This window comes from Triturus cristatus, chromosome 10 (genome assembly GCF_964204655.1).
Source record: "Triturus cristatus chromosome 10, aTriCri1.1, whole genome shotgun sequence".
NCBI lineage: Eukaryota > Metazoa > Chordata > Amphibia > Caudata > Salamandridae > Triturus > Triturus cristatus.
In genome coordinates, this window is record NC_140593.1 from 586,908,940 (window position 1) to 586,930,153 (window position 21,214).

The 21,214-nt window shown below is 45.2% G+C and overlaps 1 long non-coding RNA gene across 3 annotated transcripts in view; it reads right to left on the bottom strand.

Moving 5' to 3' along the window:
* Positions 1–21,214, bottom strand: part of LOC146789769 (uncharacterized) — a 310,950-nt gene that overhangs the window by 195,878 nt on the left and 93,858 nt on the right. For all 3 annotated transcript variants that reach the window (XR_014970159.1, XR_014970157.1, XR_014970158.1), the window contains exon 4: positions 21,035–21,203. This is a non-coding gene — a long non-coding RNA (uncharacterized LOC146789769). The remainder of the gene's footprint in view (positions 1–21,034; positions 21,204–21,214) is intronic.

Below are 21,214 nucleotides of genomic sequence, written 5' to 3' on the forward strand. Positions count from 1 at the left end.
AGGGGTCGGAGTGGTCTCGCTACTGTACTGAGGGAATGCCTAGAAGCAGGGTTGACCTCAAGCCTCCCTCTGATCTGGTTGAGGCTATACCAGAGTTCCTACAATACCTTAGACAGAGCTGCGAAGACGCGTGGGCCCTCATCCCTATGCCGCCAAAGAAGGGGACGGGCAAGACACCCAGCAAATTATCAGATTTCTTTTCGACCATTGACAAGCGCCCGACGCAGAGGAGACACGGAAGGGGCAACCATGGCTATCACGAAGACAGATCTACTGACCATGCTTAAAGACTTTAAAACGGAGCTAAGTACCGAGCTCGGTTAAGACATCAAATCCTCCATTGACCAACTGCGATCTGACCTGACGGGCTGTCTGACCTCTCCAACACGATGTGGACCCTGTGGGCACTAGAGTGTTGGACTTGGAGGCACAACACCAGGAACAAGAGCGGCACAACACCAGGAACAAGAGCAGCACACCACAGAGCTACGCGACGATGTCAGTGTTCTTAAGGAGCAGTTACAACAGACGCAACTCAAAGCTGAGGATCTTGAAAACCGAGCGAAGAGGGAGAACATACGGGTCAGGGAACTGGAGGAGGGTGCGGAAGGGTCGGACCTAGAAGCTTTTATAGAGGGACTCGTCGCGGAGATCATGAGCCCCCAGACCCTCAATATAATGCTCGACAGAGTCCATCAGGTAGGTCCCTTACAGAAGGGCGATAAGAGGAGACCCCGCGACGTTCTAGCGAAGTTCCACTCCTATAAGGTCAAGGAGGCGGTTCTACAGGCGGCTTGATCGAAAGACACTATCCTTTCAGGATCATTCCTGTACCATATATCAAGATGTCGCGCCATCTACATTAGCACGAAGACAAAACGCTCAGACCTGTCCCCTCCAAACTGCAAGCTGACCACATCAGATACCAGTGGACATACCCATTTGGGCTCAGTTTTGAGTTCCAGAACAAGAGACACACTGAGCTAAAGGAAGGGTTGGCACTTCTGGGCCTCCCCTCCGAGGATGGCCCCAGTCGAGGCAGATCTGGAGTCCCCTCCCAGGGCGCAAGATCCACTTCCACTTGGGCGACGAGAACACGTAGAGGACGCCGGTGATAGAGGGCAGGCAACACCTCGACAGACAAGACCTTTCGACTCCGCCAGCAGTGTAATGCACGAATCTAAGATCACTTGCCAATTGAGTTGATGTCTCAGGATATCTCCAGAGACAGCCGCAATGATGCTACAACCTCTTTATGACCGCAGATACCCACACCCTTGAACTTTCCCTCGGCCCCTATTCGGGGGGCACGGGCCCTCTATTGGAGATGCGGACACAGCATGGACTAAGGGCTCCATACTTAAGAACTATGCCATATCCTTCTCTCTAAACATGGCGGGTCGGTCGCCCAATAGTATGTTTGACTCTAGTACAATACTGTTATACAGTTTGGCTGTCTCACTCTTTAATACAGAAGACCTGCTCTATTTGCTTCCTTAGATATGATCCTATAGAATGACTCGAGTTTCAGTATTGCAAAGATGATTCACATTTGAGAAACTTGCCGGGATGGGCTTGGACTGGGTCCTCGGACCTGTTGTCCCCCCTGTGTCTATGTGGGGGCGTTTTAGCCCCGCAAGTCAACCGAGCAATGGTTTTTGTACTGTTTGTCCATGTTGGTTCTTTTCCTTTTAGGGGTTGGGGTGGCGTGGTGGCAGCTTTAACAATTTTAGACAGGGGGGTTCTCTGATACTGGTCAATGCAAAGTTGGCACACAAAGGCACAGCACGGCCCTTTGGAGACAGGCAAGGATTAAGGGTAGGATGGGGTTATCGGAGTCCTTAGAGAGAAGTAGCTTGTTCCTATAACTTGATGCTGATTACTATTGGAACCTGGAGCGTTAAAGGTCTTAACTCTCTCTCTCCCCCCCCCCCCCAAAGCTCACATGAAACAGGGGGGTGGCTCTCATGTTTTGTTCTTCTATACAATTCCAACCGATGGGGGTACAGAGTGATACAGATGGCCAATGGGTCATGGTTAAGGGACGTTTGAGAGGGGAAATTGTGTACCTTTTGAAGTGCTATATGCCCCCAATACTGGTCAGACAGGCTTCCTTCACGAACTCTTGGGAAAATTAATGGACTTCGTGGAAGGGCTAATGTTTATCGGTGACTTCAATCTAATATGGCAGAAAGAGCTGGACAGTACTCACTCAACGCTCTGATCTGGGCTCTTTCACCTTGGACACACAGCGGCGTATACAGGACTTGGGCCTTCTGGACACTTGGCGAACTCTATCCACAAACCCCGAGACTACACGTTCTTCTCACATGTTCACCGTACTTACTCCCGACTAGATTACATTTTTATTAGCCAATCCTTACAGGGTACCCTGTGGGAGGCCAAGATATTTCCCATATCAGTCTCGGATCATGGCCTATTTTCTATCTGTCTCACTTGGTATGGGAACGCCCAGACTTCCCCCAGATGGTACTTCCCAGCGTCACTAGCTCGGGACAAGGATTCTTGTACCAAATTAAGAGAAACCATTGCTGAATTTTTTGCTATCAATAAGCCGGAGGACACATCGGAGTATACCAACTGACACATTTAAAGCTGTTTTTAGAGGGAAGTGTATCGCTCTTAATGCGGCACTAAATACGCAGTGCACTAGAGAAAGGGAACAACTAGAGGCGGAGTTGTCTTCTATTGAAAACTCTCAAACTGAACCCCACTAGACAAACCTTACACAATCCGACGATGATCAGAGGTAAACTCTGTGCTATTTATAACAATAGAGCAGAGTTCACACTTAAATTAGGTCATCTATCCTATACTCAGAGCAACAAAATTGGTAAACACCTTGCCAGACAACTAAAAGATAAACGAGAAAGAGTATATAGGGGGTATTCGGGGGCCCTCCGGGGACATTCCACAAAGATGGACAAGGCAGAGATCTTTGGTTCCTTTTACAAAACTCTTTACTCTGGGGAAGCTCTTGACTCGAATAAACAGTGAGCATCTTCAGACGTTGCCCCTGCCCCAGGTGTCCACTGAATGGAAGGAAGTATTCACCGCCCCCATTACCATAGAGGTTACCTCTGCTATCAACGCTCTGAAGCCCCACAAAGCCCTTGGAACGGACAGTTATACCGCCATCTTTTACAAGACATTTTCCGCCGACATTAGCCCCCACCTAGTGTGGCTTTTTAACAAGATGGCTGAGGACGGCGAGACTTCTAGCACCATGTCCGAGGCCATGAGCTCTGTAATACCTAAACCGGGGAAGGACCCTCACCGCTGCGCCTCTTATAGGCCAATTGCCCTACTAAATCTTGACGCGAAACTGTACTCCTACTATAGCCAAACTACTAAATGATCTCATGCCTGCCCTCATACACCCCGACCAGTCTGGATTCATTAAGGGTCGCCAAACACACGATAATACCCGTCAAATTATACATTTGATAGAGAAGGGCAACAGACAAGATCCAGGCGGTTTTAGTAGGGCTGGACGCCGAGAAGGCATTCAAGAGGGTTGATTGGGTATTTCTATTTCACACACATACAGCATTTGGCTTTTCGCCCAAATTTCTAAACATGATCCGAGCCAATTATCTGCATCCCCGCTCTAAGGTGGCAGTCAATGGGGTACATTCCTCCTCCTTCGTTCAACTAGGCAGGGATGCCCCCTGTCACCCTTGCTCTTTGCATTGAACCATTTGCACTAGCGGCTAGGGCTAATCCTGGAATCCAGGGGTTGCCATTTACGGGAGTGTCGCATAAAATTTCCTTATTCGCGGACGATGTCCTTCTGTCCCTCTCCGAACCGGCCACGTCCCTCCCACATTTGCAACCGGAGCTTGAACGTTTTGAAGCTGTAGTGTGCTTTAAAATAAATTTAGACAAATCGTATATTCTCAACCTCACCCCTCCCGCAGACGGCAGATCACAGGCTCCAGTCCCTTACACCTTTGCCATGGGCTGCTACCTCCATTCAATACTTGGGAATCCAGCAGACACCAACAGTAGAGAAGTTATATGCTGCCAATTTACCCCCCTTACTAACTCTAATCCAATTAGATCTCACAAGATGGAAACTTTCCTGGCTGGGCCGGATACACGCTGTGAAAGTGACTTCTTCCTAAGCTCTTATATTTATTTCAGGCCTTACCCATAGAATTAGAGGGGGGGGAGGGGGGGGGGGACTGCTTTCGGCCAGTGAAGGCCATGATCCTATGCTTTATCTGGCAGGGGAGAAGCACCTGCTTCTCCCTACTATGCCGCTCCCGCAGGGAGGGGGAGTAGGTCTCCCAGACATCCACTTATATTATAAAGCGGCGCAATTACGAGTCTTGGTAGAATGGACGCAGCAGGAATCTGAAAAGCACAGGTTAAATATGGATCGTAGTGTGACTGGGAAGACCATGTACATAAGCACCCCCACGCGCACCACCTTAAGAGTGTGGGACTCAGTTGCAGGTGACAGGTGGACTACGTTCCCCTCTCCATTTACACCCCTCCATTTCAACCCGGCATTTCCCCCGGACCTACATGAGGGGCCCTTTGACACATGGAGGGAGGATGCCTCGCCCTGACACCTATTCCATAACTTTGACCCCCTTAATTTCGATAATTGCAAGCGCGACTATGGAATAGGGACCACAGAAAGGTACCACCACACTCTACTACACTCCTCGGGTGCGCGAGGCAGCCACTCGCCCGCTCACAAAATTCAAGGTCTTTCTCACCAGGACTTACTCTATGAAGGGAGTGATCTCGTTCATATATAACTTCTACTCACCACCACACTTCCCCCTGCCCACGGTATATGTCCATGTGGGAAGATTTACTTCAGCGAGCTATAACGGACGAGGAATGGACTCATTTGTGGTCCGACATAAGATTTAACCACTCCACTAAACTCCGTGAAGCTCACCTGAAGACTATGATGGATTGGTACTTACACCCATCCAAGCTTAGGCAGATCTTTCCCAACACCTCAGATAGATGCTGGCGGGGATGCGGACTGCTTGGGGACTTTCAGCATATATGGTGGGATTGCCCAACTATTCGCTCCTTCTGGGAAAAAATGTTGGCACATATAAAGGACATGTTGGGATATCCCATCACACAAATATGGCGGGTGTCCTTTTGGGACTCCGGGACTCCTCTAGAATATCAGACCAGAGCGGATAAAATTATAATGTGGCTTTGTATTGGAGCAGCTAAGATTACTTTGGCAGCCGCCTAGAAAAGGAGAGAAGAGCCAGCCATCTCCCTCTGGCACTCAAGTCTATGGAAATTGCTTAGCCTGGAACACATGACAGACATTTTCAGAGATAACTATAAGAAATGTGAGTTCAAGTGGGGTCCCCTGGTCTCCTTTCTCTCACGAGGCCTACCATCAGCCGTCTGCCCTTCCACCATTCGGGCCCTTCACCTTTTTCAATTTTGAGTAGACTAATATTGTAGGTTAATTCAACCGCCTGCATGTTGCCGCCACCACGGTAGGGGAGGAGGGGGGGGGGGGGAGGTGGGAACCAGGGAGAGTTTTTTTCTCTGAGTTTTATTTAAGTTCACTCTCGATGGGGGAATGTTAATTTATGACAAAAGATCCACTGCGGGTAGCGCCTTTGTAGTAAATCACTTCATTTCCCAGGGTTACTGCCCATGGGGCATCTTTTCATGTTGACACTATGCTCCGGTTGAAGTTCGCCTACTTGGAACTCGTGGTCAATTGTTTCAAGTTCGTAGGACTTTGAGGGGGAAGTATTTAGATCTCTTCCTTTACCCTTAACGGACTTTTATCAGTGTCAGCATGCCTTCTCCCTGGTGTATTGTTTTTGTGGAGGTATTCTGGACCGTATCGTACCTCTGTTGTGCCTTTTATTTGGGGATGTCGTTTTCTCCCAAGGGTCAGTGCCTACACTCACTTTTGTTTACCAGGGTGTTTATCTTGTGGTGTACCCGTGTTTGGGGAGGTTGTGGGTGTGATAACTCTCCATTGCATGGGTTTCATTCATCTAAGCCATGTTTCCCTAAGGGAGGGGGATGGGGTGTGTTGTAGTAATGCAATGTTATTTGCAGTTTTAAGGTATTTAGTTTTCCTGCTTCTTATTGCATACCTGCTCATGCTAGTGGTTTTTCTGATCTCTTGTAATACACTATTAGATGTGTGCATCTCATTGTACTTTCATGTTTGTTATATTTGAGTTACCTTGCATATCTTTCTCTGTATTTCTGTTGTCGTTCCCTAAGGAAGGAGGATGTGTAGTAAATCACTTCTCTACTATTCTCCACTGTATAGCTCTGTAGAATGTATCATGACATCATGGAATGCCTGTGTGTCTCTCTGGGCTTACAGTGGAAGCTTGTCAACTCAGGCTGAGCTGTTGGGAGCCTGCTCCTGGTGGGGTTGTCTTTGTACTACCTATCTCCCCTTTTTATCCTGATCATCTATGCTGGAAACGAGCCTCTAATAAAGGAACATCCTACATGTACAGATGGACTCTGTATCTTCATTTACAACAATCTTCCAACAGGGAGGCTTAGTGAAGTTAACATGGCAGAAAGAAGATGAATCACATCTAGAGTTGTTGTTCGAACTCTTTGCTTGAAAGGTTGAACTTCAAGCTCTGTTAGTATTAGAAGCTGTACCCTCCAGTTAAGCCACTCTTTGTAAGAGGAGTTAGATTTAGGCTGGACAACGCACTATATCAAACCATTTGTTTTTCTGCCAAAGTATGCTGCTCCCCTGCGAGGAAAGTTGTGTGGGTGTTTGATTACTTGTTGGAAAATCAATAAAGATATTTGACAAAAACAAAAGTCATACGGAGGTACGAAGGTGAGCGGAGAAGTTAATTTTAACATTAAATGGAAATTAAGTAGTTTAAAATATAAAAATATTTAATCTTGAAAATTGTTAAATAAAAAAAAACGTAAAAAATGTAGAAACTATTTACGATCGTTAGCCGGAGCTATGCACAGAACGTTGGAAAATTACATTTGGTAAAATAAAAAAGGCGATTACTTGATTTGGATTCATGTACATAGGACTAATTAAGAGAATTCGTTATTTTGGAATATTTAAAATGATACTCCTAAAAATGTATACACAACAATCAGAATCAAAGGCGAAAAGAAACATTTTACTTTGGAGTACTTTTAATTTAGTGAAATCAACAAAAGTAATTTTAGCGAAGTTATTTAATTACGTAATTTAAATTATTAGGGATAGGCATTTGTTGGTGATCATTCGCGGAATTGTGGAGGGCCTTTGATATTTTTTATTGTGAAAAAAGAAAATTATCTAGCCTTAATCCGTCATGAATTATTTAAGAGTTAAAACCTATACCGTCTGCTTTTTAGGTCTTGTCTGGCGACGCAGCGCATGCACTGCTAGCCTTGGCGAGATCTATTGTGGTCGGTTTCTTGGCCGAAGGGGGACAGGAGATGTGCACGTGTACGGACAGGAGCTCCGAGCAAGTGCACATCGCCAGTCCCCACCCCCCCCCCCCGCCCAGTCTCCTGCTCTCTGTGCCAGCACAGAATGTTGTGGGACTGAAAGTTTCTCCCCGCCAAGCTTGCGTGTTTGTGGGTGTTCTTGCAATCCGTTCCCTCCTGTGACAGTCCAGAATGTAATATTGTCCAGGCAGAAGTAGGTCTTTAAAGAGGGTGGAAACGGAGAACAGACTGACCCAAAATTGTTTGCGATGCAGGGGAATGGGTTTCTGTAATTGAGAGGGATTTACGCATGCGTAAATGTACATTACCTAGATTAGTTTCCAAAAATAGTACCACAACTGGCCTCACGAAAGTGATTGTCATCATGGTTTGCCGGCAGTACTCCTACAATCCTCTGCAAATTCCAAAATGTCAGAAGTTTACTCCTGGGTGACTTTTCTTCAGAATCAACCCTATATCGGTCGCAACCAGGTCAGCAGAGCAGTTGTAAAGCCAGAGGACCAAGTCAGCAGAGCCGCTTCAAAGCCAGAGGACCAAGTCAGCAGAGCCGCTTCAAAGCCAGAGGACCAAGTCAGCAGAGCCGCTTCAAAGCCAGAGGACCAAGTCAGCAGAGCCGCTTCAAAGCCAGAGGACCAGGTCAGCAGAGCTGCTGTAGAGCCAGAGAACCAGGTCAGCAGAGCCGCTGTAGAGCCAGAGAACCAGGTCAGCAGAGCCGCTGTAGAGCCAGAGAACCAGGTCAGCAGAGCCGCTGTAGAGCCAGAGAACCAGGTCAGCAGAGCCGCTGTAGAGCCAGAGAACCAGGTCAGCAGAGCCGCTGTAGAGCCAGAGAACCAGGTCAGCAGAGCCGCTGTAGAGCCAGAGAACCAGGTCAGCAGAGCCGCTGTAGAGCCAGAGAACCTGCCTTGATGCCGTATATACAGTCACACTAGGATGTTTCTTTACTTTTTTCTCAACCTTTCATAATTTAGATGCCGTATCACTGGCAGTTAACATGAATTTAGTTGAATGTATGCGGCATTGTGGTGCGGTCTGGATGTTTAAGATCACTTTTTCCAACTGTGTATGTCTTGATTGTGCTACTTCTTGGCTACATTCGGATGAGGCTCTGAGGGTTAATACACCTTGGCTTTAAACTGTTAGCCTTGCACTGGCTCAACTGCCTCCTGCCATAGGACTGTTACGAGTGTCTACAAATCTAAGATAGTATTTTGGGAAGTAGATGATGCACCTCATGCCTGCAACATAAAACAAGCATTTGCAATGCAATAGGGCTGGCTTTACTAAAGGTTTCAGCTATTGGCATTTCAAATGATAATGTTTTAGTTTTTGTATTTTCTTGTTAAAAAATATTCCAGCAGTAGCATAAGTAATGAAATAAAATCAATGTAGACCATCAGTACCACCACCACTAACACCAGTACCAATACCACCACCGATACAACCACCACAAGTACCATAACCACCACTACAATTACTACTCTGTGGGGATAGTAATAATAATAATAGTGATAGTTATGGTACTGATGGAAATTTCTATTTTCAATACCAATAGCTCTAAAACTTGCAGCTACGAGACCTATTGCATTGCAAATGCTAGTTTTCTTTGTTGGTTTGCTAATCGTTGAAATGTGAGAGCTTCTCCTGCATACACATTGAATACACCTCCATTTTTTCGCTCATTTTAGAATTTAACAATTTAATGCTTTTGTGTAGTGGCACATGTTTGCGTTAATCTTCGGTTTTGATTTAAAATGAAAATTTGGAATTAAAAAGACTTCTTGTTGATGTATCTTATTAGCGATATTTGTAGCTGGTACTGACTTGTCATATTTCACATTGGATGCGTATTGGATGGTTGAATGACATTGGCAATTAGGTATGCTATAAAGGAAAAAAAGTAGATCTATTCGTAAAAAAAAAAAAAAAAAAAAAAAAAACCTAGTTTAAGAATGATCCCTTGTGTACTAGAAGTGAGTTAAAGATATTCAGTCATCTTTTTCGGCTTCTTTTGAAGTTGCTTTGGTAAATCGATAACTCGGCGTGCTTCTCCAGCATAGACACTGCATGTCCAGCAATGTACTCTGCGAGTAAAAGAGACAAACATTTCCTGGATTGAATATCTGATAGTGAGATTTTAAGATTCACATGGTTGGCTTGATATTTTGTGGAGTTTTGGGCTCAAAAAAATAGTTTACAAAATGATTAAATGATTAGGTGGAATGTTTTCAAAATGATTTAGATGTTTTCTGTCTGCGAGACTTATGCATGCTGTCTAATATTTTTTATTCTCCAGAAGAATACATATGTTGGTTAAAAAAAAATCCAAATGCAATTGGTTATTTATTTTATTTCCATGCAAATATAACACTTTAATAAGTTAAAATAATTTACATTTAGCTTATAAAAAGGGTATAGAAAAACCAATATGCAAGTACATTTTTTGAAGCACATCCTGCTTCTGCAAGTGGAGGAAGGCATGCTTGGAAGACTCAGTGGAAGGAATGTTTACTGTAAGGAGAGAAATACTTTTCTGAAAGGTTTTACAACAATTATTTCTGCACATGTAGCATGAGAAATGCAGAGGTCGGGTGTTTTGAAAAATGAAAATGATAAATGTATTATATAATATGTCATTAAAAAAATGTTTTGATTAATTACTGAATGTAGTATGTTACAGATGAATTAAATGGATCAATTTTTATAATCAAGGACATTTTTTAAAATAAAAATAAAGTTAAGGTTTGGATGGTGAAGAAAACATTGCTTTTAATTTTTGCACATGGATTTTAATTCAAAACTTTGAAAAATATGGACGGTATTTCTTGGAGACTCGCTTTAAGACTGGATTGCATCGCTGGATTATTTGTTGAGTCTTTTCACTAAAACAATTAAGGGATTTTTTTTTGGGTTGCGTTTGAGGGAACGTTTCTAAAATTGATTGCACCCTATTTTGGGGGGTTTTGCAAAATTTCAAAAATGTGTCCTATTAAATAACACATTCAAGCGGGAATGGAAAAACAGTTTAACGAAAATGGAATGGTTCAAAAAGTGGATAAGAAGACTTCAAAAGTTAAGGAACCGCTCTTCGGCACGACACGACGACTCTACAAGAGAGGCGGTGGCCCGGAGCGGGCTTTTGGTTCTGTGATCTGTTGGCCGGGCGATGACAAACCCCCACGCCTATCCATGGGAGAGTGACATCTCTGGGACAGCTTGTGCCGCGAGGCCTGGCTACTCCTTAGACTGGATTAGGACATGTTGGCCCGGTTGGCCGGTTAAGACTGGATGTGGTTTTCTTTGGTTTTCCCCTTCCCTTCTTTCTCTCCTTCCTTGGTACCCCTGTGGCGGGGGGGTTGGACGGGCGGACGGGGGTATGAGGGGGATGAGGCATGTCGAGGGGTTCTGGGACTATGACTACTGAGCCGTGCTGGAAGGTCCTCTCCCTTAATGTGAAGGGGCTTAACTCGCCCAATAAGCGTCGCCAAGTGTGGCGTTACCTCTTACTCCAGAACCCTGACCTCATTTTCTTACAGGAGACCCACCTTCTTATGGCTGATGTGGCCCGTATGGCTCACCCTCGATACCCCCAACAGTTCTGGGCCTCGGCGACTACCAAGACGGCGGGGGTGGCCATCCTCTGCAGGGCGGGAATTACCCCGGGGGGTTCTAAGGTACTACGGGACAGCGAAGGTAGATTCTTGAGGGTCCAGGTCACGAGGGGACATCGCACTCTCACCCTATGTAACCTCTATGCTCCCAATCAGGGCCAAGATTCTTTTCTACGCAGGCTGATCAAGGATCATTTAGAGCAGATTGACACGGATCTCATAGTTGGGGGGGGACTTCAACTTGGTGTGGGATGCGGGGCTGGATCGCTGCGGGGGCGCCTTTCATGGGGTGGGGGCCATGTCCGCGGCAGTGAAGAATTCCCTCAGCGCCCTCAATTTAGTGGATGTTTGGCGCTACCATTCCCCAGGCTTGCGAGACTACACGTATTATTCGCATGCGCACCGCTCCTACTCTCGTATAGACCTGCTGTTGGTCTCGCACTCCCTGCTTAAAGACACCATTACGGCAACACACTCTAGCATCTCTATCTCTGACCACGCCCACGTGGAACTGAGTCTCCGCGAGCGCTGCACTGGTCCCCCGCGACCAAGTCGGTGGAGGTTTCCAGACTACGTACTCCGGGACCCGGTAGACAGGGAGGAAGTGCAGGCCGCTATCCTCGCGTACTTTGCAGACAACGACCTACCAGGGACTCCCCTTCCCCTCTTGTGGGATGCTTTTAAAGACACCATTAGGGGCACCCTCACCGCCATTGCGGCCGCGAGAACACGGGAGGCTCGCTTGTACGAGCACAAGCTTGAGAGGGAGGTCAAACTGTTGGAGAAGATGGATCAAGAAAGTCCGACGATGGCACGCAAACGCCGCCTGGCTATCCTGCGCGGCCAGCTTCGCGCACACAGGACGAACAAGGCGGAGCGCGCCTTACTGGCGCTCAAGCAGCGTTACTATGCGGGCGGGGACAAGGTGGGAGCCGTGCTGGCACGACGCCTGCGTACGCGGGCGGCCAAGGCTCACATCGCTAAGTTGCAACGGGTGGACGGCTCCTGGGCCACCACGGAGTCGGCCAAGCTCCAAATGTTCCACGACTTCTACGCGGCGCTCTACACCGCTGACACCCCAGCGCCGGATTTGATAGCCTCTGCCATGGGGGACTGTGTCTGGGACTCGTTAAGTGAGCATCAGTCGGGCCTCCTCGAGGCTCCCATCACGTCGGAGGAAATGGCTGGAGCCTTGCGAGATCTTCCACTGGGTAAAGCGCCAGGCCCGGATGGGTTGCCGGTGTCCTTCTACCGTGCCTACTGGCCGCAACTCCAACCGTATCTTCTTCGCCTTTTCAACTCGTTTGATGAGGCAACGGGCCCGTCGACAGATATGGCTATGGCCGAAATCGCTCTTATCCCGAAACCCGGGAAGGATCATGCTCTCTGCTCTTCCTACCGGCCTATTGCGTTATTAAACACCGACCTCAAGTTGTACACTAAACTATTGGCAAAACGGCTCAGTGTCCACATGCCCAATCTCATCGAGCCGGACCAGGTGGGGTTCATCCAACACCGCCAGGGGGCCGACAATGTGCGCCGCGTGGCGCACATCGTAGGGAAAGCCAAACACTGGGGGATACCGGCGTGCCTTCTTTCGCTTGACGCGGAGAAGGCGTTCGATCGGGTTGACTGGCTGTTCCTCCGGGAGGTTCTGCGGCGAGTGGGTCTGGGCCCGAAGATGGTGGCGCGCATTATGGCCCCCTACATCTCGCCAGTGGCTAGGGTACGAGTGAACGGTCAGCTTACGCAGGCCTTCCCCATCTGTAGGGGTACCCGGCAGGGATGCCCCCTGTCCCCCCTGCTGTTCGCCCTGGTGGTGAAACCCCTGGCCATCATGATACGCCGGTCCCCCGACATCCATGGTATCTCCCTTCGGGGGATGGAGCATAAGATTGCCCTCTTCGCAGACGACCTCCTTCTCACCCTATCGGACCCGCTGCACTCCCTGCCGGCGGTCCACTTGCTGCTTCAAGAGTTTGAACGGGCGTCCGGGCTCAAAATCAACCATGCGAAATCTTGGGCCCTCAATTTAACGATCCCAGATGGGGACCTCGTGGCACTCCGGTCCTGTGTTCCCTATCGATGGGCGACCGAGTCGGTGCGCTACCTTGGCCTGAATCTGACCCCGGACCTGGCCACTTGGACGCAGGCCAATTGGCAAGAGTATAAATGTTCGGTCCAGACGGACCTGCGTGCGTGGAAAGCCCTGCCGCTATCTTGGCTGGGTAGACTCAATACGGTGAAGATGTCCATCCTCCCAAAGATTTTGTACCTCTTCCAAACACTACCGACGCCGATCCCAGAACACCAGATTCAAGGGCTCCAACGCGAGCTGGTAGCGTTTATATGGGGTGGGAAGAAACCGCGTTTCTCTAACACGCTCCTGATGCTCCCCCGTGACAGGGGTGGCCTCGCGTGTCCGAATCTTCTTGAATACTATTGGGCATCGCATCTTCGTTACGTCTTAGAATGGGGGGCGTGGGAGAGCGAAAAGGTGTGGTTCCACATGGATCGGGCAGTCACATGCCGCCCTTTGTGGGATCATGCCTGGCTGCCTCGGGAGGTGCGCCATCGCAGCGCTTATTTGGCTGTCCCCACTCGAACGGTCCTGGAGATATGGGACAAGGTGGCGGTTCGCAGGGGTCTCACCTCCTTCCCATCTCCACACACCCCAATTGCGCACAACCCGCAGTTCCCCCCTGCGTGTCGTCCGCCCTTCTTTGCCAATTGGACGGAGACTGGCTGTAGGACGATTGGGGACCTCTTCACAGGGGGGGGCTTTAAGTCTTTCGCGCAATGCCAGCACGAATTTGGGCTGTCGGAGAACGACAAGTTCCAGTACATCCAGCTCCAACACTGGGTCCAGGGCTCATCCCTGACACAGGCGGCTACACGATCCTACACACCGTTCGAACAACTAGCACGGACTTTCGGCACGTATAAGGGGCTGATCTCGCGTATCTACCAGGTGTTGCAACACGCGCAGCGGCCGGCTCCCCATCTATATCAGTTGAAGTGGCAGACCGCCTCTGGCTCGGGTGTCACCCCCTCTCAATGGGTCAGGCTGTGGAGGGACATCCCTAAAATTCTACGCAGCATCCCTCAGCAGGAGTCAGCCTATAAGGTGATGACTCAATGGTATTATACCCCGGTTCGGCTCCAGAAGATGTTCCCTAAGACGTCTCCTCTCTGCTGGCGATGTACGCAAGCGCCGGGAGATTTCATACACATTTGGTGGACCTGTCCCCTCCTAGCGATCTTTTGGAAGGAGGTACTCAGTCATATCAAACGGGTGTTGGGGTACCCTCTGCCTGCGGATCCGCTGGTGGTTGTTCTGGGCCTCAGGCCAGTGGCTGTGAGAGCTATGACGGGGCGGGATCGGCACCTTAGGCTCCACATGTTGGGTGCCGCCAGACAGACGGTGGCGCTCTACTGGAAAAAGGCTGAGACGCCCTCTGTAAACGTTTGGTTTACCCGCTTGTGGCAGGTGGTGGCAATGGAGCTGCTCACAGCCCGTCTTCAATCCCGTGAGACTCAATATGGGAAACTCTGGAAGCCCCTGGTAGATCATTTAGGGCGGTTGGAGCATGCTCGGATGCAACCGCCGCGGCTGCGAGCCTTGAGGCTTTTTGAGGACGCTGTCTGCCCGGTGGATCCAGGACGCCTTTGGGGGTTGTCTGAGGACGGAATGGGGGGGCCTGATGCCGCCCCCCGCCCCCATGGAGAGGGAGCCCCGAACCTGCAAACTCGGGATCTGGCGGCCTCGGCAGATTAGCCTAGTGGTAGCGTTACTGACTTTTTCGCCTTCCGTTCCCCCTCGCCCTCCCCCCCTCCGCCTGGTCGGTGTCCTCCCTACCCTCCCACTGTTGTCTCACTTTCCCCTCAGTTAGTTGACCGCCTTATGGACACTCCTGGCATCAGGGACTGCCCCCGGGGCCCCGTGCATGATCACCTCATTACTGCCGCACCTGAAATGCCTGGGGGATGGCTTTACGTGGACGTGGCTGGCCTGATAGCGGCTCTGCTTCCCCGTACCTTTTCGGTCCCTAGGGTTCGATGTTGGGTATTCAGGGATCATCACCCCGGTCTTAGCATACCGGCTGTGTGAGCATGGGTTGCTCGATGCGAGGCGGGAATGGTGGGGCACTCACCCGGGGTTGGACAGTTTAGACACAACTTGGCTTCCAAGGCCGGGGCCCCGGCGCATTCAATGCCATTACATATGAAACTTAGCAGCCTAGAGGGATTTCCAGATTCCAACGCTCTGCAGGAACCTATCCCCGCTGTAAGGGTTGCCACTGCTGGGGGGTATTGAATGGCGGGAGCGGGGGTCCCTTTAGATGATGGAACTGCATGTGTGCTTGTGCTCAAGTCATGGCATGTAATCTTGATCTCCCGGGCCTTCGCCCTTGGTTGCTTGAAGAAAGTTGCTGCCGGCCCCTGTGGTTGTAGGCGAATAAGCTGTGTATTGAAGCCGGAGTGTTCCATTCCATTTAATAAAACAAAAAGTTGTTTTCAAAAACTGGTAAAAAAAAAAAAAAAAAAAGTTAAGGAACCCGACAATTTAAATAATTTAAAATTTTGAATTTTGTAAAAACAAAACCAAAAAGATAGTTTGGTAGAAAAAAAAATGGGAAAGTAACATTTAAGGTAGTTCATATTAAAAATGGAGGATATATGAAAGATCATCAAGGTAGTCTGAAGCCACCATCAACGAAAACTGTTGAAGAATACCCAATAGTCAGACATTTCCTTTGTTCTTTTTGAAACACGTGGGTTCAGGCTACCTGTTAATGCTTGAGAAATTCTCATTTCCTGGAAACTTTGCTCCTTCCTCAATTTCCAAAAAATGATAGAAGTTAGGATGTGGTCTTCCAATTGATTTGTTGAAGGAGTTAAGCCAAACCTCAATGGCATTATTTGTTTTTGCTCCTCCCTCTAAGAAGGTCGTGTAGCAGTTCCACCACCCTACATGGAAATGTGGCTTCCTCCTGCGACCAGACCTGCTCAGATGGCCAATCCATGTGTCTTCGAAATAATTTAAAAGGGGTGCCAATTTTTCTTCATTTTCTGAATAGTAGTCCGAATCAGTAATAGATGTGTAGTACTCCTCTACAATGTCAAGAGGAACAAAACAAAGTTCAGTTAATTTTGTAAGTTCAAATTGCAGTTTACTGTCAGAAACAAAATCTTCAACTAAGGATGTTTTTTGTATCTTACGCCAAAACGCCTGTGAAAAGGGGAAAAAACATCCTTGAATTTGGGTATCCATGTACAATTGTTATTGTATTAATAATCGGTAATTCAAAATCAATGAGCAGTTTACTAGGACTTGTGTTCATAATTTTGGATTTAATCACCGATACAAAAAAAAAAAAAAATCAGTGTACGTTGAAGTATGTTTATCTGGCAGTAAACTGTACACTAAGGGTGCTACAGTATTAATGTATGCATGAATAGTGTATATTTGAGTGAAGGGATGGGGCGTTGATTTAAATGTCCCATCTATCATCCAAATATCAATATTCTCTACTTTGGTAAGATTACGTGGTGTGCTAAAGATAAGGATCCTTTTAAGAGTGTTTTGGTTATCCAAAAGAAAGGGTTCGTTAGTGACAGTTATTGAAAGATCAAAAGAAATGGAGATGTCAGAAAAAGATTGGGTTGGAACACGTTGGGGGTTACTTTCCTGTTTTTTCTCGGAATTATTCTACATAAATTAGGTATTGAAGGCATTGCACTTGCTACATGTGCATGAATGTGGTGGGAAACCTCTTAATGCTGAGCCACAGGTATCATTCGATGTGCTTGCCATTTCTTTCATGTCATTTATATTTTGTCTAACTTTAATCTCCGTGGCAGAGGTAGAGTGGTTCTGCTCCGTGGTACGCAATACCTTATCACCAAGAGTAACTGCTCTGCCTCTGCAAAGGGAAGATTGAAATTGAACACACCTCCAATTACACCTGGGCTCAGTAAGTCTCTCCTTACAGTAAATGTATCCATGGTGTTTGAGTAGTCTGTTGCCTCCGTGACTTAATGTATTTGGCAATGTTTCTTTCTGCCATAAACTGTAAAACAAAAAAAAATAAGAAAAAAGATTATGAGTATTTAAATTTGACATCACAAGTTTAGAGATTTACAATATTTCTTATCTCCCGCTTGCAAACACTTTCTATACTTTTACATTTGCTTTATTTTTAAAAGTTGGAATAGTACTTTTAATTCTCACGCTATCCAACACTTTCCCTACGCTTGCACCTGCTGGAGTAGCAATGTAAGACGATACTTTGCATGCCATTCGTACGCATGCTTTTATTTCTCACGCTATACAACACTTTCCCTACTCTTGCACCTGCTGGAGTTGTAATAGTATACAAGTAATTAATAACTTAATGAAATTACCTTTCCTTTTTGAAGTTTTCTTAAGCTCAAATAGTATTCCTGGTTTTTTTTTTGTCACAGAAACTGATTAAGTTTCTCCTACACAGGTCTGTAGAGTTTCTACAAAAATTACATTTAAATTGGTTAGAATATGTGAATCAAATGGTTGTTAATCATTCATTATTTACTAGATATTCTATTATATAGACTTTTGCACCTTTAATGTTAATCTTCTTAATTTAAGATATCAACTTAAACCTGTAATACAAATATTTTATTTTTTTAAATTGCTGAGAACTTATGCTTCCCTACCCACACACGTGTCCACTCCCTCAGCCTTTAATGATACTCCAAGTCTTTATTTGCCTTTAACCTGTGACCCTTTTTGATTTAAAGAAATAGTTGCAATACCTTGTATGTAGATTGGTTTTGTTGAATTAATCTTTTTGGTCTTGTACTATAACAATGAGATTTTCCTGTTGATATGCTGTTTTGAGGCAAACCTTTTAATAATGTATTGTTTTCATTTAGAAAAGCAATTGATAAATGTAAACTTCTTGTAACATTTTTAAACTTTTTTAAATTTATTAGTGTTCTTCGATCTATAAACATCCCAGTCCTCCTTCCACTATGCATTATTCAAACACTCAGATTTAGTTACACCCCCCTCCTCCCCTTTAGTTGTCTAACACCTGATGCGGTTTGATTTATCCAATGAGTCATAATACCTGGTTTGTTTTCGGATGAACTTGATTGATTCTTTTGAATCTGTTTAGATCTTTGAAACACCGTTATTTATGCAAATCTGTTGAGATGTAAACATTTGTTTATTATATTGTGTTTTAAATGTCACATCTGTGAATTATTTACAAATATGCTAGGACTTTCCAAAAAGTAACTGTCAGTGGATTATCTTTAAACATCTCTGCCCTCACACTCCAAACATTCCCTCTCTTCTTTGCATTACACTACCCTTTACCATTCTATGTCTGTTACACATCTGACTTTTTAGGTTTATGAAAATCCACCACAATACCTTGTGTGTAATTTTTTGGTGTTGACTGTATGCTTCCCTCAGGTTTGGAACACTCAATTGCATTAGCTGCTATTTTTGCAAACCCGTTTAAATGGAAAAATGTGAAAAATTTATTGATTTTCTAGCGAAGATTTTATTGTTCAACAAATTTATCATTTACTAAGGTTCTAAGTAATAAAATATTTTTGAAAGAAAAATCCAGCATAGCCCTCCTTATCTACACCCTCATCCACTCCCTCTTTCGATTGCACTACCCCACACCATACTGATGCTACAACCTTGGCTATCTGCAAATCCCTTAAAAGCTATGTGAACTATAAACCGATGCATGACCAACTTTAATTGACTTAAGCATTCACTCACAGATATGGGGTTATCACAGCCATGTAGAAAAATTCTCATTTATTGAAAAGGCACTGTTTGAGACCACTTGCCTTTTACTTAATCACTGCCTAACTCCCCTTATTGTGAATTTTATAATCTAGAAATGGGTCTCACTTAGATCAAACCTGCTTTCTGAGACTGACAACTCTGAGGCACTTAGCAAACTCTGGCACATCAAGTTGGTCCTGTAACAAACATTATTATGTATGTTACACTGGTGTAGGCTCATAAGGCACAGACGTGGAATTGATAGGAAAAACAGTCATTGCCATTATCTTTTAAGATTAGCATCTTTGAACCCAACTGAAGGTTTTAATGCCTACTTTGCCTACAATGCATCTTTCCACCATGTTTAATTTCAATCACAAAGGAATAGCGAAAAATTAACTGGTTGATTATATATTGGATATCTTCTTTCCTATCTTTTTTAATTACTGGTCTACTCCGATGTGCAGAAAATGTCTTTCTAGAAGTGGAATATGTACATGCACTATTATTTTTTTTACAGTCATGGTTAGTGTACTTGGGAGCAGCTTTTGGCCATTGGCTTCTTTATTGCAGTACAATTTTTCAAAAAATTACCATGGTATTTTTAAAAAAGTAACTATTTTTTTAAGCTAATACTTCTCCCTCACTTCTGCAGAGGTTCATACTGTATAAAATATATTTAACTTTGCTCTGAATTGACAAAAATATCCTTATTGTAAATAATTAAAGTCTAAGTATTTTTTCACAATCTGAGATGACTTTCCTCCTTTTTAACAAACCGCTTAAAGCGTAATCTTACTATCATTTATTGTAATCAATACTTTAAAAAACGTTTATACTCAAGCCCCTACAAAATATTTACTATATAAAGTTAATTATTTAAAAGTAATCTTTTGGTTGTATTCATTGAGAGATGTTTGGTTTATTTCATTTACGAGCTTCTTACTTTTGACAGTAGCTGGCACTATTTAACAATTCAATCAATGCTGGTCGCTCTCTCGTGATGAACGCGTCCTGACACTGAATGACAGCAGTCAAGTGAACACAAAATGGTGAGCGCTGCTTATATATGTTTTGGGTGACTGGTCGATAATTTACTATAAAATATGTTTAGTAATGTGCTTTTAAATGAGATTTATTCTATGACAATCATTTAAATAAATAATTCTCAGTTTTATTAATGTGATCGGTTCGAATGTATGAATGGTGGTTCCTTCAAGTTAATTTTGTATATGGTTGGATTACATTATGCTTGCTTTTTTCATTAATTCTCTTTTGTATATACGTTTAATTTATTTTTAATAAAAAAAATAAGAGTATTTTAATACCAGAGTATTACTTTTTAAACAGTATTTTAAATTACTCCCACCCAAAAACCCTATTTCCCTGGCATCCCGTCCAAGGGGTTAGGTTACATTTTTAAGAAATATTTATGAAATGGTCTCTGAATGCGAAGTAAAGACATGCGAAGTAATATTCTGCTGTTAAAAGCCACTTCTTTTGATATTAATGTATTTGCGATGTATTTGTATGCGCAGTGAAAAAATGCGTAGTAAAGGCATTTTCGATGTAAAAACATTGTAATAAAATCATGCATACTAATGGCATGCTAAGTATCGTCATACATCCCTACTTACTAGACATGCCTAAACACCAAAAGGACTCCACAAAAAGTCGAAATAAAGTCTGTCAAAATGTGACAAGGGGTAGCGCTCTTCCACAGATCTGCGCTGGCTGGCGCGGAAAGGAATGAATGTCAGCGCGCCGAGGTGGTGCCTATATAGACACCGCGGATGTCTTGACTACAAACCTGACGCCTACAATGTCACGGGGAGTCAACAGACCCCACATATCAGCACACAGGGATATTGCCATTAAAAAAATCTTCCGGATTCAGCCAGACGCCTGGAAGTGCAAAGGTAAGGAATCTGCGGCTACATGTCAAATATTGCAATTAGCTTACAAAGTCATAATTCAGTCTTACCATGTTTTCCTGGGTGAACGCTTCACCTCTTAAATCATACATAACTGCATACCTGTTACAAGGCAGCAATCACGCTATTAGACTACTTGACAAGAAACTAAATGCAACAGATTACATTGGGGTTTCTTTTAAGGTATTGTAGTCTTTTTCATAAAATTAGAAGACATCAGTAATATTCACCTGGGCATCAAATGTACGACCCGAGTGACCGGCTTTTTTAAGTCACAAAGTATAAAACCAGAAAGGATCTCCTCCTCCATTCCTTTGTGTCTGATCTTCAAGTTTTGACCAGGAAACCGCTTCAGTTTCTACTTTCATCTGAAAGGAGTCCGAGGACTTCCACTGTGTGCTTCAGAGGGA